The sequence below is a fragment of the Siphateles boraxobius genome, unplaced genomic scaffold (assembly GCF_051911475.1).
Source record: "Siphateles boraxobius isolate OS27281-9 unplaced genomic scaffold, OSU_SipBor_1 13, whole genome shotgun sequence".
Taxonomy (NCBI): Eukaryota; Metazoa; Chordata; class Actinopteri; order Cypriniformes; family Leuciscidae; genus Siphateles; species Siphateles boraxobius.
The window spans coordinates 17,151,502-17,179,133 of NW_027508733.1; the positions used below are offsets into that span (position 1 = coordinate 17,151,502).

At 42.1% G+C, this 27,632-nt stretch overlaps 1 long non-coding RNA gene across 1 annotated transcript in view; it reads right to left on the reverse strand.

Annotated features, from left to right (window-relative positions):
* Window positions 1-27,632, reverse strand: part of LOC143735886 (uncharacterized) — a 60,512-nt gene that overhangs the window by 27,906 nt on the left and 4,974 nt on the right. Inside the window, exon 2 of the long non-coding RNA XR_013203326.1 lies at window positions 26,130-26,388. This is a non-coding gene — a long non-coding RNA (uncharacterized LOC143735886). The remainder of the gene's footprint in view (window positions 1-26,129; window positions 26,389-27,632) is intronic.

The window sequence follows — 27,632 nt, forward strand, 5'->3', positions numbered from 1 at the left end:
GGCCTCTAAGTTCCTTCGTATTTCTGCAGCATCCAACTAGCACGGTATTTGGAGCGAAAAGTCTAAAGAAAATCTTGAGCTCATTGGAGAGATGGAGAGAATAAGGAACACTGAGCAGGGAGGCTGTTTCAATTTCATTTATCAGACATCATTTCTCTGCTCCACTGACTCAACAAATTCAGTCTGTCGGCTCAGTGTCACCCCGCCGGGTCCCTCCACCCTCCATACACACGCCCAGTGATGGTATGTTGGTAAATGACTCTCTAATAAAGATCTAAAACCATCCCACCACTAGTATACTTCTGTTTCCATTCCAGTTATTGATCTGAAACTCATTTCCCCCATTCCCAGATGAAAAGGACCAAAGGGTGGAATGGTTCCCTAGAGGTTGGGGAGGGTTTGTGTAAGGTATGAATTGGTAATATGGTGTGACGGGGTGAGTGAAGACCAAGGAGGTCTATAATACCTTGAGTTATATTAACATTCCCATTCATCTCAATGGCAGTTGCTTGGCTCGGCATTTATTCCCCTGGCAATTTGATGTTTGTTTTACTTTTTCAACAGACTCTAACTCTTCCAGACTGGAGGACCAATGGACTATTGTCTCTAAATGATGAAATACATGGGAATGATAAAAAATAAAACTCAAATATGGTTTGAAACAAGAAAAATACGAGAAGAAAGTAGGTTAGACAAACAGGGATGTTTTGAAACTGTGCTACACTCTTACTGTCTTTTGGTGTTGTAGCTTAAGGTTTATGGATTCTAACACAAAACTCGGATCAGCCCAACTCAATTATTACCCCTTTAAAGGATAGAGTAAAAGACAAATAATGTAAAGACAAGCCAAGAAGTTACTGACTTCACAAATCCCTGCACTTGACCCTTGACCCTCACAAACATACACTTTAGGAACCCAAACATCATTTTGATTTCCATAATAAAAATGACGTCACAACTGTTGATTCCTTAGAATACAGGATTTCTAAAAGAACTACAGTGAAGTGGAGCAGTAGTTTTGTTTGTCCAGGTGTCTCTATCCTTTGAATCACAACATTTAACCATGCATAATTGCATTTACACAACATGTGAATAAAATAAAATCAGAGAGTTTTGAAACGATTTCTACACAAGGACGTGTACACAAACTACTTTGTTATGATCCAAAAACTTCACAGTGTTTCTCAACCAAAGTCACATTCTCAGCATTACCATAATAAATAGTTGACTTTAGCAAGTTGCTAAGCAAGTTAAGCTGCGGTCACATTAACAAAATATTGGTGAAATTTTAAAAAAGCTTTTTCCGAATAGAGACTTTTATTTTGAAAGGCGTGCCTGAAAGCTGTTGAATCTTCTGTCAGACACAGTTTAAAGAGTTTCAAGTTTCAAGGTTGCCTGAGAAAAACGCTTTGACATAAAGCCTAACAACATCAGCAGATACTGAATCAGGACAGTGTCATCATTCTAAAGTTATTTTCGTAACTTGTTACGAAATAAAGTCTCTCACCTCAGAAACATTAAATTTCCTGTCCGACATATACTATGCTTGTTGTGCTCACTCTTCAATTGCAAGCGTGCTGTGCGTCACTTCACTATATATAAAGGACCAAAATACATTAAGAGCATGCAACGTCATAGTTACATTGTCAATTCGTAAGTCATGATATTACCAAAAATTTCAAATAAATTACATAACTTGTACTTTTGGGTGTTCGCTGCAGGTTTGATGTTCATTCTATTCATCAGGAGCCATTTGCGTATGATTAATTAACAGTTCATGTTAGTATTGTGGATTTACCATGGTAACTGTTATTTCCGTAACCCCAAAATCCCACTTAACTTTGTGTTATTATATATATATATGACTGTGGAGGCTCATACCAACTTACTAACTTCATTGTTTTAACAAAAACTAGTTTGGGACTGCTATTTAATAGCCTTATCTTATATTGTTTATTCATCAGTGTTGGTGATATTCTTACAATTTATGTGTATGTCAAGTCAAGTTGGATAATACTTGTATGTATCAACCATTTTTGTGAAAATAAATTTGTAGTTATTATTTTTTATTTTTACTTTTATTTTTAATGACCATGGGAAAATGTAGGTGAATGAAGTGAATGAATGAAGTATACATTTTTTTCTGTAGAACTACTGATCTTCTTTTAAAGCAATCTGAATTAAGATTTTCACCTGATGGAAAAAAAACAAAACATTTGACTTCCATTGAAAGAGGGACCAGAGCAATATCTAGAGTTTAGAATGTCATTGAGATTTGGAGGTCGGCTCTATTGACTTGGACCCTTGAACTGTAGCGGTGAATTTTCGTAAATGCAAGCAGCACTCACGTTCTTCAGAAAATGTAAGAGTCTATTTAATAACTGTCCTGCTTGGTTTACTGTCGGCATGTATGTGTATGAAGTGTGTGTAGATATAGACCTGTAAGCGAGTGCAGTGAGGTCTCAAATGTCAGAGAGAGGTTTGGCGACACTGTGGCTGCGACATGGGGCACAACGGCCTCCTGGGAATAAGCTACCAGTCTCAAACTTCATCTCTCTATTTCTTTCTGTCTCTGCACAAAGATTGAATTACTACAAGACCGTGGGGCCCAAAGCTAAACTTTATACATAAAGAAATAAACACGATGGCGTGAAACCAAAGAACGAGCGAGTCTCAGTGCGAATTTCTGATGATCAGGCCTCCAGCAGAGATGAAAGTAACACGCTCAAAGACATGAAGTTTATTTGATCAAGCACTACATAAAATACATATCAAACTCTCTAGGAAATGATGGAGATCTCTACATAAACCAGAATATTTGTTATAAAGTCTAGTGGAAGATCATTTATCCTGATTCACATGCTGTAGACACACTCATGTCAGGTCTTATTTTACGCTTGGAATTGTCACAGCACATCCGACACTGACAAGAGGCTAAATGTGTTTAGATTCAACGTACCTTTCCCTCCTAAAAATAAATGTTCCAATTTGAAATTTTTAATATTTTATAAGTTTTACTGCCTGACAACAAAAAGTGATTCTTTTACTCTGTACAATTATTTCACACTGTATTTACATGGACGTGGTGATCCAACGCTATATCTGAATTAATATATATATTTTTTAAAGACCTTAAAAATCAATCACGTTGGAGTGCTCCGACATATGGTGCGGTTGCACTTCGGGCGGCCCGAATTCGAGTCCCGGCTCGAGGTCTTTTCCCAATCCGATTCCCCTCTCTCCTTTCCCTTGATTTTCTATCTGTCCTATCTAAATAAAGGCAGAAATGCTAAAATATAACTGAAAATATAACAAAAACAAACAAACACTGAAATTATTAATATTACCATGTTCCAATGGTCTGCCTGAAATATCAAAGAAAGGTTATCATCAAGGTAACGATTGCTTGATTGTATTACAGCTTTTTTCACTTTCACAGCCCACATGGGGTAAAAGATTCAGACCTAGTTACTGTTCTCATTGCTTCAGAGAGCAGATCTGTAAAATTACTCTTAAAACACTACATTTTTCACCGTTAACAGACTGTGGTGTTCACTGGGCAGAAAACCTCCTCCCTCCAAAACCACAGCTATAATTCCTTAATCAGCAGAGCCAAATTAATTTTGAAAAATGCTCTATTCTTCAAAAGACAAACTTTGCCAATTTGCATAATAGGTTTAGCATTATCAGTTCAGTAAGGTCCATATAAAAAAAAAAAGTTAAAAAAAAAGTCTTGTCCTCAGACTAATGCATGATTAATGAAGAATGCCCCAGTTACCACCAAAAAAATATTAGGGGTGAAGGTATATTTGATTGTAGATGTTGTGCAACAAATGATGATGGACATTTTTGGGCTTCAAAATCCAAGCTACCATTCACTCCCATTATAAAGCTTGAAAGAGCCAGGGTATTTTTTAAAATAACTTTATTTTTATCAGCAAACATATTAATAAATTGTTAGTTTACATAAATCATTAGATAAAGTACTACCAAATAAACACCCCTAAATCAATATTAAACATAGGATTATTTAAATTACCAGGCAGAAACATCACAAGTTAAACTTTAACCGTGCGAATTATAGAAATCAATTCACACACATAATATTGATAAAATCATTTTTAGTAGGACATGAAAAGTATGCCAACTTCATTAAGGCACTTAACATGTACACTGAGTATATATTTGCATTGCATTCAATTTCACATCAATTTGGTAAATCAGATAATCAAAATACATAAGCTGATTTAGCAAGCCACCCTTTAGAAGATACGTTCTCATGTATTTTTGATAACGCTGTTGAGTTGATTGGGTTCCGAAAATGTGAATATTCATTATTCAGACCAAATGGTCTGCAGCAGATTTACTTTATGCATTGAAAGTACCATACACATTTTTTTATAATGAAAATTTGCAAATATAAATGCCCTGTGAACATTTTAATTTCTGGTGTTGAATGAGGCAAACTATACAGCAGAGCCATACAATGTTCATCTGTGAAAAATGAAATATAGATGACTCATACACATCGAAGCAAAGAAAAACATCTTAAATTAATGATAATAGTCACAAACGTGTAGTCACAAAATAGCATGTTAAAGCAAAACACATTCATTTTATTTCTTTGAAAATGCCTATATATGCAGCCTCTAAGAAATGCATTTTCTTCCATCTGCTTCATAAGACATGTCTTTATTTTCATTATGAGAGATCTATTATGAATGCGGTGAATAGCGTTATGCTACAAAGATAAAATAATAAGAACATGAACGCTTCTTAATGTAGGTCATCTCTTAAAAAAGAAAATCGTGTACTGGCTCAGCTTCTGTTTTCCGAGTATAATTGAGTCTCCTTATGAATAGATTAATAATTTAAAGCAGTCAAATGAATAATGGATGCTGTTAAAATGCCGCTGCTTTAAGAAACGCGTTTGACTTTTACACATCTCTTAATAAATGACGGGGGCAGTCGCACCTCTAAATCAGAAATAAGTTTAGGGGTTGCTTGCTGCCTGTCTGCACGCGAATAGACTCATTTGTCCTTGTATCTCATCGTAAAAAAAGATGTCATTTTACAGTTTGCCACCCAGGTGTATGAGGTCGATATGCAAAAAAAGGCATTTGAATGCAGCTGTTGATATTTATGTTTTCAAAGGGAACTGTCGATCAAGAGCAAAGCAATGGCGGTTTCTACCAAATGTTTCTACTTTCATGTTGATACGCCAACCTTGAGAAGGTTAGGAGTGGTTTAGCGCTTCACTTTAGCTAATCCTGCTGCTGCAATTTACCAATAATCAAAAAAATATTTGAGGCTTATCACAAAAAAAGCTTGACTTGAATGCTTCAAATGCATATAAAATGTCCCGTAAAGTAAAGTTGAGCTCAAGTAAAACCTTAGCTAAAATATAAAAGAAAAGAAAAATTCAGAAAACAGATTTAACAGCCAGTTGCACTCTCGCCATGGCGGATTCGCTATTTACATGGTGGATTTTGCAAATAGAATAACTGAACACATCTCTAGCGAGGAAACGGATCTGCTCGTGCACAAGGTTAAAGCGAGCAAGCAGACCATCTATGGGGCAAAGTGTACATGCGTTGTGGACTCGCCTATAGGCGCACATTACTAACGTGCTCTTTAAATAACAAAAAAATATATATATTGCGCCATTGACTTTAGACCAGGTTTCAGTTGGTGAATGGTCCAGTCTATTTCAGACCAGAACGCCCATAGATACAGACGGTTGGTCTGGGAACGCCCCCGGGAACGCCCCGTCACGTAATGTGAATTTAGCCCGTGGGGTAAAACATTGCTTTGGCCTAGATTCAACCAGATAACAAAATATGTCTGGAAACGACATCTCCGGCCATTTGGTTGGGTCATTGATCCAGTTTTGAATTAAATAAGGGCAATCATAATGTATTGCAGTTAATTTTGCAATGTACCGTTCCCGGTCGGCAGGCGTCAATGACATGGAATACGACATTTTGTCATTCAAATACACACGACGTTCGCGGTGTTTTCCCCCAGGCCGACCACGCCCCCAACTATGACTATGATAATTGCGACTAGGCGCAAATGCATTTGCTATTTAAACCACTTGGCACAGGACGTGCGTCGGGCAAAAAACACTTGCGCGGCTGCATAAAAGTCCCACATTTGAAACGTAGCAGAAATAAAATATTAAGAACCCAACAAAGTGACTTTTTCAAGACTTCAAGGTTTTTAAGACATCATATAATAAAAATTTCAACAAAAATCTAACACACAAATTTGGCATTTGCTGAAATTTTGTTTTGCTTCTTTGGGTGTATGTTTTTTTGCTAACTTGTTGGTGGTCTTGAAATGTTGTGTTACTGTATGTTGTTTTATTCAGAATTCCCCACAGAATGTCAGATGTTCCAACAATGTTATCTTGCCTTCCCGCCTTTCTGCCTGTCCGTCTGTGTTAGCCTACTGCTGGAACGTGTTGCGGTTTTAACGAAGGCCTGGTCAGCTACATGCCATTGGCGTATTTATAAGGTTTTTGTGTCTTCCTTTTCTCTCCAACCTGATCTGTACATCCTGAGCTGAGTTCTATATTCTAGAGGGTGGCAGAAATCAAACGGGTTTTCTGTTTGGGTCTAATACTGATGTACTGAACATATTAAAAAGTCAATTTCTTTTCTTATGCCTTCTATCAATGCCTTCCGAGTTGAGATCTTGACCGTGATGTGCAAATGAATGGCTGCGTCGTGTTCCATGAAAAATGTTTTTCTTTCATTGATTACAATGACAGACACAGGTGATATTTCTGTCTCTGAAGCTGCCCTTGAACAAGTTTATGCACTGATCTATCTGAGAGTAGCATTTAAAAAAAAAAGGATTCACGCAACTAACAGTAAATATGGTCATTTAAATAAATCAATTTTACACAGGGACAGCAAAGCAATCATAATTTTATCAGAACAGCCAAGTGAATAAAATGCTTATGAAATTATTCATTTAACTTTGGATACGTCATCAAGTGCATCTGGAATCTCTTTTAATTATCTGCTTTTTTAAAGGGGCCATGACATGTTTTTTCCCCCCGTTATTTTAATGTTGAGGTTAACTTATAATGTCAACGTTTTTTGCACACACAAAAAACAAACAAGTTATTATTTCCAACTTTCATTCAGATCTTCTGCCTGAAATGATTATGAAAGAATTTAAAAAAACATTTACTTACGGTTGTGATGCAGCTGCTGTCAGATCCAATAGCTACAGTTGACAGCTTCATCTTTCAACAAAAGTTTATTTTCGAACTCTCCATTACACTGTGGGTCATTTACAAAACAGAATGCTCCGAAAAAACATAATCCTCTGACGCAATCTGGGATGCCGATAAAATAAACCATCTAATGCTGATATCCTTCTGAAGTTTGTACAGAGATGCAAATTAACTGTTTAAACTGGATGCGTCAAAGCGAACATTCCTTCACTCTTCCATTTGTCGTCGTTGGACTCAAGCGTATGGAGTATCAGAAACTGAACGGTCATTTGTAAACTGTATTCAGTGTAGACATTGTCAGCGATTATAATGGGTCATATTGCTTTTAACATGATGCTGATGCAAAGCTCACATCCAATGTAGGCAAATGTCAGCCAGCCGTTATCAACTGATCATCGGTGGCCCGGGCCTATGGTTAAAATAAATAGCAATTGAATTTAGGCTAATAGTTTGGGCTCTGTTGTTAACCTTTAATAGTATGGTAACATGCAAGTAAGGGCTCCCTATATAGTTTACAGCATTACCAGCAGGGGCGGATTGGCCACGGGAATACCGGGAACAATCCCGAAAGGCCGGTCCATTTCAGGCCGAGGAACCGGCCGGTGGTCAAAGAGTTTTTTTTTTTTTTTTTTGTATACGCGAGCGGGCGGCGGAACGCTGTATCTGTGTGTGTGTTTCAGACCGGGCCAAACCAATACTTTCAATCTGAGAGGGGATACGAGCGGCCCCTCCCAACTTGGACTGATCCTTGTTTATCCAGACATCCGATTGGCTCAAACTAGGCGCCGATCAAAGGAGTTTATTTTGGTCAGGTTTGGCGGGTTTGTGTGAATGCAACAGAGACGGACGATAAAAATGGCGAAAAGAAGGATCGAAGAGAAAGAAATGGGTGGGGCTGAAAAAATAAGAATTAAAAAGAAAATAAAATTGGCACAAGAGGCAGCTAAATGGGCCAAATTAACAGACCTTTTCCGTAGTGAAAAGGGTGCTGTGGCAGGAGGTGCAGGTGAGGATGGACCTAGCAGCATGGACAGGACAGGTGAACGATTAGTGATGCATTTATTATACACTGAAATTATTTATATTTGCATTTAAATACAGGCATATATATTATATATTTATAGATATATCATATATTATAAACAGCAGTTTGCAGTCTGTCGTGACACACAGACAACATCCTTCTATAAGCAGGGAATCTCTGTATTTCTGTATATGTATATTTGCTGTTAAGGTCAGTGTTGGAGAGGGACAGGTTGAGGATGACCCCTGCAGTCATATTGATGAGGATGGAGAGAAGGACGAGGAGGAGGAGGAGCAGGAGGAGAAGGAAGAGGAAGAAAAGCAGCAAGAGAAAGAAGAGCAGGAGGATGAGGAGAATGGAACCAGTACAAAAACAGTGACAGATACAGGGGCAGTGTGCAGGGCTGGGTTGGCAATCATATTAGGCATAGATAGAATAAGATATTTTAAAATAGAGTCATATGTTTATGCCCCAAGTTCAATCAAACAGAGAAAAAATGAGCTTGGCCACTATTGCCTTTATTTTAATGGCTTGCTGAATTAGATATCTATGTTAATTTCCAATGATAAAATGAGTTATTTTTAATAATATTTGTAACTGAGTGACGTTCTTCTCATGCAGTACAACTAGTACAGACAGAGACAGGGTCCAACAATGGTGAAGATGCGTCAGGGATAGACCAACACAGAGCTGAAGATGAGGGCTTTGGTTTTTATACACGCCCGGCCTCTGAAGATTTAGACCTTTTTTTTTTGTTACCACCCTCAACAACCCCCCAGAAAAGGCACAAGTATCTATCATACCAAAGATGGTATTATGAGAAAGTGGCTCACATACTGTAAGAAAGAAAACTCACTGTACTGCACAGTATGTTTGGCATATGCAAAGCAATCTGCAAATGAAATGCATTCATTAAGGGGGGAATGACAGCCTGGAAGCACGTACATCACAGAATAGAAGAGCACGAAAGAAGCCAAGTTCACAGAGACAGTGCAGAAGCATACTTTATGATGGCCAGTCAAGCAGACATAGCAAGCTTACTAAGTGGAAAACAAGTGTCTCTTCACCGTGACCAAGTCAGAAAGAAACACTAAGTCATGGACTGTGTCATAGAAGTGATAAAAGTCATCAGAAAGTGTGGTCTTAGCTATAGAGGCACCAAATTTGAAGCTGCATACACATGGGACAACATTGCTGTTGATCATGGAAACTTCTTGAAAATTATCATTCTGCTGAGCAAATTTGAAAAAAAGCAAAAGCCTACATAAGACCGGGGTTAAAGGCAGAGGATCTTTCGTTACACTGCTCTCTAAAACTTCTGTCAACAAAGTGATTGATGTAATCAGCCACTTAAAGAAAGCATTTCAAGGGAAGTAAGGCAAGCAGGAATGTTTTTTCTGCAGATTGACACCACACAAGATGTTACCTCCATAGACCAGTGTGCTGTTATCCTCAGATATGTGACTGATGTGGTCCATGAGAAGCTCATAAGTGTGGTTGAATGTGAGTCAGCAACTGGAGAGTATTTTGTGGAGCTACTTAAAGGTGGGGTATGTGATTCTCTTTTTTGTCCATTTTTTCAAAATAACTTGAAATCCTATTCCTAACCCACTTACAGTTAGAAGCACTGAAATTAAAATTAAGCAATTTACTCATCTGTGGAATGGGCAGGACTCGAAAAACTCCAGCCAATCATTTCCAAGACCACCTGGAATCATTGGACAGTAAGTTAGTCAATCAAACAGTCGTACCACACCCCCCTCCCCCCAGCGCGTGACCCCCTTCGTGCGCATACTCAAAGTTTGTGACGCATGCGCATGTCGTCAGTAAAGCCAGCATAATTAGTAGTAAATCGTCATTACAATCTCTCGCGCATCTGAGTTTTCGCTCGTGCATGATTGCGCGTCCAAGTTCTTCGAATGGGTGGAGTAAGAGCCCGCGTTGGAGGAAAGAAGGTAGGACCATTTGATTTGTGTATTTTCAAAATCTGCCGGTCGTTCTCCAAATCACATACCCCACCTTTAAAAGAACTCTGGCAAAGGTGGTATTGAGCTTAGGAACTGTGTTGGCAACTCAACAGATGGAGCCGCAAACATGCAAGACCAGTACAAGGGGTTCTCTGCTTTGCTGTCATCAGAGTCTCCTAACCAAGTGCACATCTGGTGCTATGCACATGTGCTTAACCCTCCTGTTACCCTCAAATCCGATAACATCTTTTACCCACTGGGGTCAATTTGACCCCAGTAATTTAAACCTCCAGAATATGATTTTTTTTTTTACAAAGGTTTGTGTCTTTGTAAAGTAATTTATATCTTTGTTGACTACTTAAATAACCTTTTAAGTTGACATCCACCCACCACCCCCCCTCCCCACCCCTTATACATCCAGAATACCCATTGCATGAATATGGACAAATTTACAAATCACCATAAAATCTTACTGATTGACCTAAAATTGGAAAATTATACATATTTTTGGTGTTTTATTTGTTTTATAATATTTCTAAGTATAGATTTTGGTAATCTATAACATTTGGAAAGAAAAACGTCTCGGTTACGTATGTAACCCTCGTTCCCTGAGTAGGGAAGGGAGACGTTGCGTCAGATGACGACGAATGGGGTTTCGCTTAGAAAGCCTATCGTCTTCGAGTATACAAAACGAGCCAAAGAAATGCCATGGGTCTGCAGAATTTGCATTGCGTATCTCCGCCTTACCTTGTGGGTATAAAAGGAGGACGCCGGCAACATGCAGATATGTTTCTTCGCTGAAGATCCGATACTGAACTCAGGCGATCCCCGCGGTACAGCGGAAGTGGCAGGAAGACGTAACGTCTCAGTTCCCTACACAGGGAACGAGGGTTACATACGTAACCGAGACGTTCCCTTCCGTTGTCACTCCGAGTTACGTCGGATGACGACGAATGGGGTTACCAGTCTAATCACGCCACCCTCTCGGCTGTCTTCCAGTGCCCTGCGTAAATCTGAGATCCCTGTCGTGATACTGGCACGGACGAAGGACTCCTATTTAGCACAGGAATACCAAGGTACACTGGGGAGAATATCCCATAGCTTTATAGGAAATATGAAATTATTGCCAACCCAGAGGGGGGGGGGGACTTAGAGAATACACATATGACCCGAAGGGATGCATATGGAGAACACTGGGGTGTCCAGCCGCAGGTGGAATATTTCAACCCCAGGGGTGGCAAGGTGGCTTGCCAAGGGAAAGACACATGCTCAGAGAGGCTTACAGTGGAAATACACATGTGGGGGTCGCTCAGAGGAGGGACCATGCACACGGGAGGCACCTAGCTGACGCGCAGGCAATAGACACTGGCGCCGACGCCAGGAGTGCTGGAGGAACTCAGGGCTTTCGGGGAAGCTCACCTGAGGATAATATCGCACATTTCCAGTCCGTGGAGTGGAATGGCGAGCAAGCGAAGACACCTGAGTGGGTCCAGTACTAGCTGGTTGAAGCGAGTACATGAGAGGACACTGGCTTCACTCGGAGATAGTAGAATCTGGCGAATGTGTTAGGTGTCGCCCAGCCTGCAGCTCTGCAGATGTCTGTTAGCGAGGCGCCATGCGCTAGAGCCCAAGAGGACGCCACACTCCGGGGAGTGGGCAGTCACACCAAGGGGGCACGGTCGACCTTGCTGCTGGTATGCCAAAGCAAAGGCGTCCACTATCTTTTCCAGTGAGAGAGCCTTTCCCTTCAGCTTCCCACCAAAACAGACAAAAAGCTGGTCTGAGGTCCTGAAACACTGCGTTCTGTCTACATAGGGGCGGAACGCACGTACTGGACAGAGCGGAGAGCACGTACTGGACAGAGCAGTGCCAAGGCTGGGTCTGCCTCCTCCAGGGGCAGCGCTTGCAGGTTCACCACCTGGTCCCGGAAAGGAATGGTAGGAACCTTGGGCACATATCCAGGCCGGGGTCTCAGGATCACGTGAGAGTAAGCCGGCCCGAATTCCAGGCACGCTTCTTCAATGGAGAATGTGTGCAGGTCCCCTACCCTCTTGATGGAGGCCAATGCAGCCAGGAGTGCTGTCTTCATTGACAGGAACTTAAGCTCCACTGATTTCAAAGGCTCAAAGGGAGCACTCTGCAGGGCATTTAGAACCACTGAGAGGTCCCAAGAGGGAACAAGAGGAGGGCGAGGAGGATTCAGTCTCCTCGCTCCCCTCAGGAACCTGACGATCAGGTCGTGCTTTCCTACGGACTTACCTTCCACTGTAACATAGTGTGCGGCAATAGCGGCAACGTATACTTTTAGGGGGGAGGGAGACAGCCTTCGCTCCAACCCTTCTTGAAGGAAGGAAAGCACAACACTGATCGAACATCTCCGGGGGTCTTCTTGGTGAGAAGAGCCCAGTTGACGAAGAGGTTCCACTTAGCGTAGACATGTCTCGTGGACGATGCTAAGCGGAAGTGATGGTAACCACCACCGCTGAGAGAGATGGAGAACATAGAGAGCACACAGAGCACAAAGAGAAATGGTTTGAAAGGCTTCTGTTCATGCTTTTATAATGTTTGCTCCTCCCCTTTGTTTGGTAAACCATGAGAATTATGTTTTCCCCTCCCCCACGGCAAGGGGGGAATAAATTTATGTAAAATTATAATGAACATTATACAATTATAACATGTTATAGTGACCTCAATAAAACAACCAAAACAAATGTGTGTGAAATTTTAATATTTCTTATGTTTTATACAGCTAAAAGAGCCTGGGGTCAAATTGACCCCAAGGAACACCGATGCTTCAAAATGTGTACAGGACATTGAAAAAATATCAGAAGGTTAATTTTATGTTTACAGAGTTGTCCCCATTAAATTAGGAAAAGTCATTAAATCTGAAGCAAAAAAATTGACCCCAAGGATAATAGGAGGGTTAATCTTGTTCTGGGAGACACCACGAGTGCTGTGATAGTAAGTGCATCCCTTTTCTCCGTTGTGAACGATGTTGCTGTATTTATCAAGGACTCATACAAGCGTGGAGGAAGTGAAAATGTGGGAGGAAGTGAGTGATGACAAGCGACACAGACGGCTGTTTCCTATCGGGGAGACAAGATGGTGGGCCAAGGACCAGGCCCTAAGCAAGATATTAGGCTGTTTTGGTAACCCAGACAATGCTTTGTATGTTGATTTAATCATAACACTGAAAAGGATAGTGGAAGATATGTCAATCAAAGCAAATGTCAGAGCAAGAGCTAAGGGGTTAATGGAGTCCCTACGGAAGCATGGGACGGTGCTGGCAGCGCAGATATTCTTGAGAATCTTTGAAATTCTCTCACCACTCTCCAGATACCTCCAGACCTAATGGAGGATGGACCTAATCACTGCTCATTAACTAGTTACGGGGACCCAAGACAGCCTAAAATCCTGCAACAGGGACATGGATGGTGTCACAAAAGCTGCAAATGTCTTTGTTGAATGGGCTGACAAGGAGCTGGAGGAAAATGGATCTAAAGAGGTGGTTCAGGGGGCTTTACCTGAAAAAAAAATCAGAAAGAAGAAGTCTATGCCAGGTGAAGTAGCAGAGGAAGAACATTCATTGAATACAGAGGATCAGTACAGGATCAAGTTGCACAATGTAATTTTGGGCTCAGTGACTCAAGAGCATTCAGACTCGCTATTCTGCATATGGAGCTCTTTATGATGATTTTGCATGCCTCGACCCAAGAAATTTTGGTACACTAAGAAATAGGGGGCTTCCATCTGAATCACTCAAACACCGACCTCAGTAAATGCCTCCTTAGGTTTGATGAAAGAGCAACATCTGGAAGGCTCAATACCGAGCTCTGTAGTCTGGCCAACCAGTGGGAGAGACTTAAGTTGCCACATTCAATTCAATTCAATTCAATTCAATTCAATTCAATTCAAATTTATTTGTATAGCGCTTTTCACAATACATATTGTTTCAAAGCAGCTTTACAGAAAGTGCATTTCAGAAATGTACATAGAAAAAATACAGTTAGTTAATCATGTAGTAATTTAGGGCATAACATATCGCCGGCGTTGAGTCGTCTCTTCACAGGCGTTTAGTCATCTCATCGCAGGTGTTGGGGCATCTGAAGTCTCCGTGAGAGGCTGGATACAAACTGGAGCTGACAAACGCTATTTACCTCGGGACTAGCGTCCAGAGATAACAGCAGAAGAGCAGATGGGAGATAATTAGCATAGCTGCTGTTCATAATATTAATGCGGAGTCATACACTGTCCGGACTGCAGAAGAGACAGAGGATGGAGAAGAGATGGAACTGAATAACACCAGCAGCACCTCCTGTAAAGACTGTGCAATTTGTGTTTATCATATCCTCTCCAAATACAACCTCCTCACTGATGCCTATCATGTAATTGGACTGGCCTACAAGTTCTTGCTTACACTCTCTTTCAGTCAAGTGGCCTGTGAGAGGACCTTTTCTACACTCAAGTTTGTAAAGAGTTGCAGAGTCCAGTGAACTCCTCCAAAGATTGCTGGTGATGTGATGTTGGACAGTTTTAGGTTTTTAGGAGTTTTAGGCATGTATACCTTGGATGTTGGTTCTTTCTGTCTCCAAATATTTGCTTTGATAAGCTAATTGTTTTTATTTTCTATTTTTGCACACATACAGTACACACGCGCGCGCGCACACACACACACACACACACACACAAAATAATTATAGAGCAGGAGGAAGAGGAGAAGCAGGAGAAGGGAGAGGAAGAGGAGGAGCAGCAGGAGGAGAGAGGAGGAGGAGCAGCAGCAGGAGGAGGAGCAGCAGCAGGAGGAGAGAGAGGAGGAGATGAGAGGAAGAGGAGGAGCAGCAGGAGGAGAGAGGATGAGCAGCAGGAGGAGAGAGGAGGAAGAGAGAGGAGGAGGAGCAGCAGGAGGAGAGAGGAGGAGGAGGAGAGAGGAGCAGTAGCAGCAGGAGGAGGAGAGAGGAAGAGGAGCAGCAGGAGGAGAGAGGAGGAGGAGAGAGGAGGAGCAGCAGGAGGAGAGAGGAGGAGGAGCATCAGGAGGAGGAGGAGAGAGTAGGAGGAGCAGCAGGAAGAGAGGGGAGAGGAGGAGAAGCAGCAAGAGGAGAGGGAGGAGGGAGGAGAAAGAGCAGCAAGAGGAGCGAGGAGGATGAGAAGCAGCAGGAGGAGAAGAGAGGAGGAGCAGGAACCAGGAAACAGACAGGTAGAGGGGCAGAGTGCAGGGTTGGGTAGGGAATCATATTAGGCATATCAATCAATCAAAGCTTTATTAAGGACACACACACAAAATAGAAAAATACAGCACAATATTACATATTTACATATAGGATAAAATGCCAATAGTTCCACATACTAGATAATAACCTGACTGAAGCACAGATTGAATTAGAAAATGTATTATTTTTAGTCATATTTATTACTGTTGTTCTTCTCATGTTCTTCTCAGCTGTACAATCAAGTAAGCAGAAACAGGGTCCAGCACAGGGGAAGCTGCCAGGGAGAGTTATAAGTGAGGACACACACACATAAATCTCTATTTTATGGGACTGCACTGTAGTTTTTGAGTATCTGAGTGGGTATGTGTTAGTATTTGTAACTATTGTATCACTCCGACTGACTGTACACATGACATGCTGGTAGTTAGCAGTATACTGTGACCTGTTTTGTCTGTTTGTTTCCTGACCTGGTTGTGTTCAGTGCAGTGGTGACTTGCTTATACAACCTGAGGAAGCAGGTGTCATCCGAAAGTTTCTTGAAGGTCTTCAGTGTAATCTGATTCTCTTTATAACATAAAAACACTATTATAATAAAAATAACTTCAAAAAATCCTTCTGCTCGTGCACCAAGGGCACTCGCGTAAAAGGCCTCTCCATCTTAAAGTCCCAGGCTGAATTTCAGTCACAGTACGTCCCTGATTACCAGAGATATTTTTTTTATCCTTAAGAAAGTTTTAGTTATAATTGAATTGATTTATTTAAAGACAGAGACACAATTTGTTCAGTAAAGCACTGTTTAATAAAAAAAAGCAATGTTATGTTTAGTTTTCTCCCCCCTGCTGTACAGAACCAAACAGTGACGTCAAAATTGAGGTAGGAACCGAACCGTCAGTTTTGTGTACCATATAGCCTATATATACAGTGCTTAGCATAAGTGAACACACCTATGATAAAGTTGACTATAAAGAGGAATAAAACATCATCTTTTGGAAATTGATCTTAATGCCTTAATTAAAAAAATGAGGAAAAATTCAACCTTTAAGGACACCAATTTTCTTTGTGAATGAATAATGTATTGTAAATAAATGTTCTTCCATAAAATACAGGGTGCACTACATAAGTCAGCACACCCCTATGTTAAATTCCCATAGAGGCAGGCAGATTTTTATTTTGAAAGGCCAGTTATTTCATGGATCCAGGATACTATGCATCCTGATAAAGTTCCCTTGGCCTATGGAATTAAAATAGCCCCACATCATCACACACACTTCACCATACCTAGAGATTGGCATGGGGTACTTTCCATAAGATCATCTCTCAATGCAAATCAAACCAGCTATTAGGCTAAATGAAATAAAACCATGCCAATCTCTAGGTATGGTGAAGGGTAAATGATGATGTGGGTATATTTTAATTCCATAGGACAAGGGAACTTTATCAGGATGCATAGTATCCTGGATCCATGAAATAACTTATGTTCACTTATCCACTTAAATCTATTAGGGCTGTCCCTGATTCCTCTATTATATTACAGTACTCAATAAAAAAAAAAAAAAAAAAAAAACCCATTATACACACATACACAATATATATATATATATATATATATATATATATATATATATATATATATATATATATTATTATTATTATTATTATTATTTTTGTCACAAATCAGTACGACACAAACAGGTAAAGTAAGCAAAAGGTTTATTTATATGCACTCGGGGACAGATAAGGCAGGTGAGAAGCAGGTTTGAAGTAAGATGAATGAATGGATGGTAGCATAATGGTTGATAGAGTCTCTTATCTGATGCAGGGTGATGAAGATATGGAGGAAGGCTGAAGGAAGACTGGCTGAAGACGGACCGGACTGGAGTGGAGTGGAAGACGGGATCGAGGTAGCAGACGGGTAAGTATCACAGCAGGTTGGAAGGGTTTCTTGATCGTGAGTCAGGTTGTCGTATGGATAGATGAGACCAGACAACTGGGAAGGGGAACTGGTGTGGCTTTTAAGCAGTGGTGAAGTGAATGCGGATTGCAGACAGGTGGTGATGACAGGTGCGGATGATTAGAATTCGGGTGAGGGTGAACGAGTGGGCGGATTGTAGAAGTATCCGTGACACATATATATATATAAAATGCAGTTAGCCTCATGGATTTTTTTTTTAAAGTGGTGGTAAAATGCCCTTTTCACAAGATGTAAAATAAATCTCTGATGTCCCTAGAGAGTGAGTGTGTGTGTGTGTGTGTGTGTGAAGTTTTAGCACAAAATACCCCACAGATATTTTTATATATGTTAAAGTTGTCACTTTTTGAGGGTTAGCAAAAATGCACCCTTTTGTGCCTGGCCCTTTAAATGCAAATGAGCTGCCTCAGAGGGCGGGGTTTCAAGAGCTCTTGTGCCTTAGCAGCTTCGATTACCTCACGCAGACACACTAAAATGACAGAAACTGTTCTGCCTTTAATGTTAAAACAGAGTCAGACAAAGATGGAGGGACTCAAGAAGAAGTGACAACATGAAAAATGCAACAGGACGTCTCTGAATGGTTAGTTGATGAATTTATGTTGCTGATGTGGAGTTAACTATCTTCAATTAGCATAATTCTGTCATGATAATCTAAAAAGCGCTCGTATAGGAAGTGTTGTGAGATGCAAACAGAGTGACATTTTTTATTGCATGTGAAAAGAGGGATGCTAAAGTTTGAACTGAATCACAAAAGTACTCTTATACAACAACTTGTGCTCTTCTCAACATGGACTGCGTGTTCCCGGGGGCGGGGTTTATGTACATTTTAGGGTAGCAGATGTCACTAACCTGGGAGGAATGTCGTGTAGTCCCTACCGGCCATTTGTTGTAGTCCTTTTCTTTAAAAGCAAATATCTTCCTTCGCTTTGAACTTTGAGCTTTGTAACTTTGCATATGTTGTTTATGCTCAAACAGCAACATTTCACACTAGCTAAAGTTAGAAAAGTGAAATCGTGTTCTACCACCCCTTTAATCGAGTAATCAGGGACAGCCCTAATAGATTTATTATGAAATATATGTGTAACCCACGACTTACAAATTCATCTCAATATTATCCTATTTCACCACCAGAAAAAGCTATTATATTTAGCTTTAAATTTATATATAAATGTTTTCCTCCAAGTTCTCAGTATAGGAATGTTAAAAAAGTAACTTATACATTTTATGTAAGCATTTCTATTTATATAATACATGAAAAATTACACAACAAACAAAACAAAATAGAAATGCTATTTATACAAAATATTGCATTTCTTTCCCTTTAAATTGGAGGTGAAATGTTACCTAGACATGCTTTTGTGAGTTTAACCCATATGTGTTCGGCAATGACCAAAGTGTAATTTATCTTCACTCATCGTTGCTCTATGCAAATGGAAAAGCATTTCGGTGTAAAACGTTGTTGAGATAAAATTGCTGCTGGATTTTTTTGGGAGAGGTGGGGGTGTGTCTATGTTAAATCCCGCTTAATATTCATGATAAACATTGGCTGAGAGAAGCAATTATAATGGGGGTAACCGGGTTCAGCGTTAGACTTAAGCCAATGACCTTCATGTGTTTGTCTCATCCCTCATTTGGTATTTAAATACAGTCATTTATCACCGCAGAGCTGTCACACTGTTGTCACTGACGCAGGTGTGTTTCTGATAAGACACATGAAACAGCTTTTCATTTGTGACTTTTTTACGGTTTATCACATTGGGTATTCTTACTGCTGTCTACTACCTCCTTATAGCCCTGTTGGTTTCCCTTCGCTCTCCCTCTTTTCCTTGCTGTCACCATCCCCAAACTCAAGAATTCAGTGTCGTCTCACTTTTTCTTTTGGTAAAGCAGTTATCTGAGCAGTCAAGTGTAACAAAGTTGACATCCAACAATTGACATTTGGGATCGACCGAGTGACACAATTTACTGAATTGTTTATTTTTTTCTAATCCAAAGGATCTCAAAATAGCCTAAAATTTCTGAATTTTGATGTATGCAAAGCAGAAAATTGTTTGCAAACCCAATTTTAAAATATTGCTGATTACTAACAAAGCACTAAATGGTACAGCTCCCCAGTACTTAAGCGAGCTCTTAACGCATTATAGTCCTTCACGTCTATTGCGATCTCAAAATTCCGGCCAGTTGATAATACCTAGAATATCAAAATCGACTGCTGGCGGTACATCCTTTTCCTATTTAGCACCTAAACTTTGGAACAGTCTTCCTAACATTATCTGGGAAGCAGACACACTCTGTCAGTTTAAATCTAGATTAAAAACACATCTCTTCAACCTGGCATAAACATAGAACAGTATACATTCCTATTATTCAAATCAGTTAGATGATTATTAGGCTGCATAAATGAGGTCAGCCGGAACTGGGAACTCTTCCTATAACACCTGATGTACTCGCTACATCGTAAAAAGAATGGCATCTACGCTAATTTTATTCTTTCTGTTTTTTCCAAGGTTTATTGTAATCAGCTGGATACAGGCCGAATCCAGATCAGATGGTGGACCTGCGCCTAGACACGACCACAACGCATGATGTAATCAGCCGGATCCAGGCTGTATCCAGATCAGATGGTGGACCTGCACCTAGACACGACCACAACGCATCCCTGAAGTGTCAGCAGAGCTTGTGTCAACTAGACTCTCACCTGTGAAGGCCTCATCGACACGACAGCCATCTGTTAGGATTCCACCAGCTTCACTCACTCCTCCCACTCATTCACTCACTCCTCCCTCTCGTTCACTATCACCTGAATACTGATCACCATCACCTGCACATCATCATTACACCTCCCTTTATATTTAGCTCCCTTTCACACACTTATTGTCTGGTCTCGTCTATACATGACCCACAGACTCTCCCACAATACTTACCCGCTACTTACCTGCCTTCCGTTGGACCTTATACAAGCCTTGCCTTCAGCCTTCATCATCAGTCTTCCGTCTTCTGTCTTCATCCGTTCCTGGGATCCTTCGCCTGCATCTGCAAAAGAGACTCAAAAGTACAGACATTCAAAGTATCATCTGTCTTCATACTCACCATATCTATGTCTGCTTCTGCAAAACCTGTGAAATAAAACTTACCACCAGTCTGACTCCTGTACCATCCGTGACAGAAGACCAGACCAAGCATGCAGCATTCAGTGGAGCCCGTGGAGAATCTATCCCGCGATCCGTTTGCTGAACTCGTCCGGGCAGTTTGCCAAACGCTACTTTCCTCAACACCTACCGATCCACCCGCCGTCTCCGAAGATATAATCCACTCGGCACGCCAGCACTTACTTCCGCAAACATCCGCTGCTTTGTCAGCTGCCTCTGCGAGTCCCATGGCCCGACCAGCGACATTCACCGGAGAGGCGGAGGACTGCAGCGGTTTCCTCCTTCAAACCTCCCTTTACTTCCAGATGCAAGCTCACCAGTTTTCGAACAATTCAGCCCGTGTGGCCTTTATTATCTCCCTGTTATCCGGTCGAGCGCTCCAATGGGCACAGTATTTGTGGAATTCGAATTCTCCTGTAGTGAAATCTCTATCGGACTTTGTGCAGCATTTCAAGGAAGTGTTTGGTCAGACAGCATCTGATCTCTCCGGGCACGATCAGCTGTTCAATCTCCGTCAAGGAGCGTCCTCAGTAACCTGTTATGCACTCCAGTTTCGTACATTGGCGGCATCGAGCGGCTGGAATGAAACCGCTCTGATAACAGCTTTTTTCATGGTCTCAACCCCGACATCCGCCAGCTGATCGTGGTGTTTGAAAATTCCATTGGAATTGAAAGTCTCATTCAGAGAACCATTCGGGTGTCCCAACATTTGTCTGTCTGCAATAACCCTGCTTCCGCTGTATGTCCTCCGCCCCCGGCTCAATCATGCGCTCCTCCAGCACCCGAGCCTATGCAAGTAGACTCCACTCATCTTTCGTCTTCTGAGCGGCAGAGTTGCTTTCAACATCAACTCTGCTTGTACTGTGGCGGTGATAAACATCTCATCAGCACCTGCCCTGTTCGACCTCAACGCCCAGCGGTAAGCACTATTCATATTCCTCCCAAGTTAGCACCTCTGAATCGTACTACTGTCTACCTATTAACCTCTCATGTATGCGTCTCAGCACAAGCCCTCCTCGACTCTGTTTCCACGGGGAACTTCATATCCACGCAACTCCTTAAGAAACTGAACATCCGTAAACAACGAAATCTCCAAGATCTTCGAGTTCAAACCATTCAAGGTAAACCGCCGGGTCGAGGTCGAATTCGCTATGTCACCCCCACACTGAAGCTCTGCGTCGGCTCCCTTCACATGGAGGAGATCTCCTTCATGGTGCTGGAGGAGTCCACTGCTGAGCTCATCCTGGGACGCCCTTGGATGGTCCAACACCAACCCACCATCGACTTGACATCCGGGGAGGTCCTTCGTTGGGGTGAGAACTGCTTCCCTTCCTGCATATCGACGGTAAAAAGATTTAATCAGAGTTCTTCATCTTCCGAGGGAAGCCCCGAGTTTCCCGTTTGTTCCACGTCCATTGAGAGTCCAGAGATCCAACACCAGGTGGAGATTCCCGCAGAGTACAGGGCGTTCCAGGATGTGTTAAGCAAGTAACTGGCAACCAAACTACCACCTCATCGACTGGACGTCCAGGGAGGTCCTTTGTTGGGGTGAGAACTGCTTCCCTTACTGCATATCGACGGTAAAAAGATTTCATCAGAGTTCTTCATCTTCCGAGGGAAGCCCCGAGTTTCCCGTTTGTTCCACGTCCATTGAGAGTCCAGAGAACCAACACCAGGTGGAGATTCCCGCAGAGTACAGGGCGTTCAAGGATGTGTTCCGCAAGCAACTGGCAACCAAACTACAACCTCATCGGCCATGGGACTGCGCTATCGACCTGCTACCTGGAGCCACTCTGTCTAAAGGTCGTGTCTACCCTCTGTCCATCCCGGAGCAGAAGGCCATGGAGAAGTATGTGGAGGAAGCCCTCAAGCAAGAATACATTCGACCATCCACGTCCCCTGCCGCTTCCAGCTTCTTCTTCGTGGCCAAGAAGGACTGAGGCTTGAGGCCGTGCATAGATTACAGTCACCTCAACTCTCAAACTGTCAAGTTCAGCTATCCCCTTCCTCTGGTCCCAGCAGCTCTGGAGCAGCTGCGTGGAGCCCGCATCTTCTCTAAACTCGATTTACGCAGTGCATACAACCTGATCCGAATTCGTCGAGGCGATGAGTGGAAGACTGCTTTCCTCACGCCCTCTGCTCAATATGAATACCGGGTCACTCCCTTCGGACTGTCTAACGCTCCAGCTGTCTTCCAGGGGTACATGAACGAGGTCTTCAGAGAGTATTTCAACAGGTTCGTGGTCGTCTACATAGCGGATATTCTCATCTACTCATCATCTCTATCTGAACATCAATGTCACGTCTCTCTGGTCCTGGAGAAACTAAGAGCCCACCAACTGTACCTCAAGCTGGAGAAGTGCGAGTTTCACACCGCCTCAGTCCAGTTCCTGGGCTATGTCATTGATCAGTTTGGAGTGGGGATGGACCAGAGGAAGGTGGAAGTTATTTAGAACTGGCCACTTCCTTCAACAGTGAAGGATCTGCAGCGGTTTCTAGGATTCGTTAACTTCTATCGGAGATTCATCAAGAACTACAGTCACTTCAGTGCTCGCCTCACTTCTTAACTCCAGGGCCGGCCCAAGTCTCTGTCCTTGTCCCCAGAAGCCACAATCGCCTTTCAGCACCTCAAAGAAGCCTTTCAAAACGCTCCAATCCTGGTTCATCCGGATACCGAGATTCCCTTTGTCGTCGAGGTGGACGCGTCCTCAACCGGGGTTGGAGCGGCACTCTCACAGCGGCAGGGTGATCCTCCCAAACTCCATCCATGTGCCTTCTTCTCAAAGAAGCTGTCCCCGGCGGAGCGGAATTACGATATCGGCAATCGTGAGCTGCTCGCCATCAAGTTGACTTTGGAGGAGTGGAGGCACTGGCTAGAGGGAGCTAATCATCAGTTTCACGCCATCACAGATCATCGCAACTTGGAATACCTCAGAGAAGCAAAGAGACTGAATCCGCGCCAAGCTCGATGGGCCCTCTTCTTCACTCGCTTTTATTTCCTCGTATCTTACCGTCCTGGCATCAAGAATTGCAGAGCTGATGCTCTTTCCCGAATCCATAGTCCTCCCTGTGAAGAAAACGCTCCGGAATCCATTCTCCCTCCAGCCGTATTCGTCAACCAAATCATCTGGGATATCGACAGATGGCCGTTAGCCGATGAGAACGATCTCCATCCCGCTCCGCCGGGAGGTCCAGAAGGGCACGTCTTCGTTCCTCGCCACCTTCGTACCGCTCTTCTGGACTCCGCTCACACCACTCCGGGCTCTGGACATCCAGGTAGCAGGCGTACCCTCTCGCTCCTCAGTAACCGGTACTGGTGGCCGTCCATCGCCCAGGATGTGTCCAGGTACGTCAAGGGTTGCTCAGTCAGCGCCGTTACCAACACCCCCAGAAAACTCCCGGAGGGCAAGCTCGTGCCACTGCCTATTCCCCAGCGTCCATGGTCTCATATTGGAGTGGACTTCATGACTGACCTGCCCCGATCCGACAACCACACGTGTATTCGTAGTTGTGGATCGCTTTTCTAAAGCCTGCAAGCTGATTCTCCTACCAGGACTTCCTACTGCATTCGAGGCCGCTGAGACCCTCTTTAATCATGTATTTCGGAACTTCGGAATTCCCGAAGACATTGTCTCGGACAGAGGTCCGCAGTTCATTTCTAGAGTGTGGCAAGCATTCTTCAAACTCCTCGGGGTTACAGTCAGCTTGTCTTCTGGATACCACCCTCAGACTAACGGCCAGACTGAGCGGAAGATCCAGGAGATCGGACGTTACCTGAGGACCTACTACCACCAGTACCAGGACGGCTGGAGCCAGTTCCTTTCCTGGGTGGAATACGCCCAGAACTCCCTTCGGCAGTCAACCACTGGGCTCACCCCCTTTCAGTGTGTCCTGGGCTATCAACCTCCTCTCTTCCCTTGGTCGGGTGTGCCCTCCCAGGTTCCAGCTGTTGATTACTGGTTCCATCAGAGCGAGAGGGAATGGGACTCGGCTCACATGCATCTCCAGCAGGCAGTGCGGAGGCATAAGGACCTAGCTGATCGTCGGGGCTTGGAAACTCCTCAGTATCAGCCAGGACAGAAGGTGTGGCTTTCGACTCGGGATATTCGCCTCCGCCTGCCTTGCCGTAAGCTGAGTCCTCGATACATCGGTCCATTCACCATACAGAGGCAGCTGAACGACGTCACATACAGACTCAACCTTCCTCCACAGTACTGGTTTAACAGTTTCCCTGTTAAAACCCTTCACTGATCCTTATTTCTTCATACTCACCATATCTCTGTCTGCTCCTGCAAAACCTGTGAAATAAAACCACTTCACTTACCACCAGTCTGGCTCCTGTACCATCCCTGACACCATCGACACTGATCCTCAACAAACTCGTCAAAAAGAGGAACTGCATAATATAATGTTCCGTTCCAATCTGACTTCTGACCTGTAATGCTGCCTGAATCATATTCATACACTGTTCGTTCGTTGGCAAGAGGAAAACATTTAATTTTATATTTAACAATAGTATTACAACATTACTTTCCTGTTATCTCTGTAAAGCTGCTTTGACACGATCTGCATTGTAAAAACACTATATAAATAAAGGTGACTTGACTTGATAAACTGCCGTTCAAAAGTTTGGGATCAGTAAGATTTTTAATGTTTTTAAAAGAAGTATCTTATGCTCACCAAGGCTGATTTAAAAAAAAAAAAACAGTAATATTGTGAAATAGTATTACAATTTAAAACATCTGTTTTCTACTTTAATATATTTTTAAAATGTAATTTATTCCTGTGATGCAAAGCTGAAATGTCAGCACCATTACTCCAGTCGTAAGTCACATGATCAGAAATCATTCTGATTTGCAGCTAAAGAAACATTTATTATTATTATCAATGTTGAAAACAGTTATGTATTTTTTTTTCAGGATATAATATATATTATATATATATATATATATATATATATATATATATATATATATATATATTAAATACAAAACGTAGGCCTAACATTGGCATGTGTAGATAGTGTGCATCAAAATCTAGCCAAAAAAAACCCCACTTCAAACCAAAATAATTCAACATAAACTCTCCTTTGGGACCGATAAAATAAATTAATCTCCATGACAGGCATCCACAAACCTTTTTCCGTCACTACAAATACAGTAGCAATTTATGGCTTGTGTCATTTCGTAAGAGGTTGAATAGAGACACGTTCATAAATAACTGTAAGTGATCGCTGACATTCAAAGGGGAGTGGACAGTGAAAGTGAGTAGAATCTGAAGGACTGGGGAGTATAAACCTCATCTAGCCCTGATGAACTGAGACCAATCCCTTATTCGGCTATCTATGATGTGTAAACACTGTTAGACAGACTCACTGCCTTTCCAAAACACTTGATGAACTTCTCATGTTGATCGTTTAACCCAACGGTTGAATCGCTTTATGTTTTGAAGAGACTTATAACGCTGGGCCAATTGAAGAAATGTAAGCTTTTTGTAGGTATTCCTTTTTCCTCCTTTTTGACCTTGGGGCTGGTTGTATAATCCATGCGTAAGTTTCAACTTACCCCACGTGTTGCATAAGCTGGCAACTTCCGGGAAACTAACACTGAAAGCTTCATACATGAAGTATGCCATTTGGGACAGTCACGTTCAGAAGTCTGCAGCGGAGCTTTGTGCATCAAGGGCGCATGTCATATGTGGTCTTGGGGATTTACAATGACCGCCACGTGCACAAGACTGTTGGGTGTCCCATTTGTCATTTCAGGTTTCAGAAGGGTGATTGTGAGTACCCCCTTTGCGGCCGACATGCACCCTCGATGCGTGCTTTTGTGAGGGAAAAAAAACTCTGTTGGGGACGATAGAAAATGTGTTTAGGACGAACAGAAATATTTTCCAGGACGCCTACAGGACGAAAGACATTTTTGTATGCGTGTTCATTTATTACTAGCCTATTAGGCAAACTTACTTAGAAAATGCCAAAATAAACTGACCAAGTGCTGACTACAAAGGAGCGCGTCTTCATGCTGTTAACGTTACTATAGTTAATATCACTGGCCAGCTACTCACCCGGAGATTTGTTCCGCGGTACATCTATCAAATGGCTTAAATGACATCGCAAATATGTTGCGCTGGTTACACAACGGTAAGGTAAAACAGATCGAGCACCAAGACGGCCCTGCATCTCCTCCATCATTGGATTGAAACAGTCTGCTAACTGCTTGCTGCTAACTGCTTGCTACTAACTTACTAACGTTAGCTAGCTAACGGGCGCTACCCCGGCTATGTGTGTGTATGTTAGCTAAAGCATACATTTAGATTTCAATATATTTGTGGTCTTTTTTCTTTGTCGGTTTAATTTAGGGTGACCAGACTTTCACGTTTTCTGGGGACAGTCCCTGTTATTGGTGCAGTGTTAATTTCGTTTATTTTCATCAACGACATTTTTTCACAGACGAAAACGAGACGGTAACTAAATAAAAACTAGTTTTGAATGACAAAACCTATGACAAAATTCTATTGACATTTTATTCAACGAATAAAAACTAGACAAAAATTTTAGATAGTGACGATTTGGGAAGCGATCCAGTCAGAACTGATGTCCTGCGTGTGTGGTAGATGCGCACATTTGTACATGCGCTGCATGTCTCATGAAACGTTAAAAAATGTAAACGTCTGGGAGAATGAGTAGAGCAGACATATAGATCTGAATAAGAGTGACGACGCAAATAAAGAGCTCTATTCGGTACGGTTTTCTGTGCGCACACACCCGACCCGAAGCGTGCAGCCATGCACATAGACACCTATACAGCGCGCGAGTACTGAATTGAGCTCTCTTTTGTGTCTGAATGGACAAATACACACAACATTATGTCGAAATGTCCGTTTTGGAGAGTATTCACAAACTATGTTGGTTATGTCTTAAAAAGTTGTGAGTCTATCGGATGTGCATCAGTGCAATTGGATTGGAAAGAGAAAAGCATTCACTCCTCGTTAATAGCTTTAATAAGGATTCACTATATTTAATTCATACAAATAAATATGTCTGCTGCTTGATATAATAAAGAATG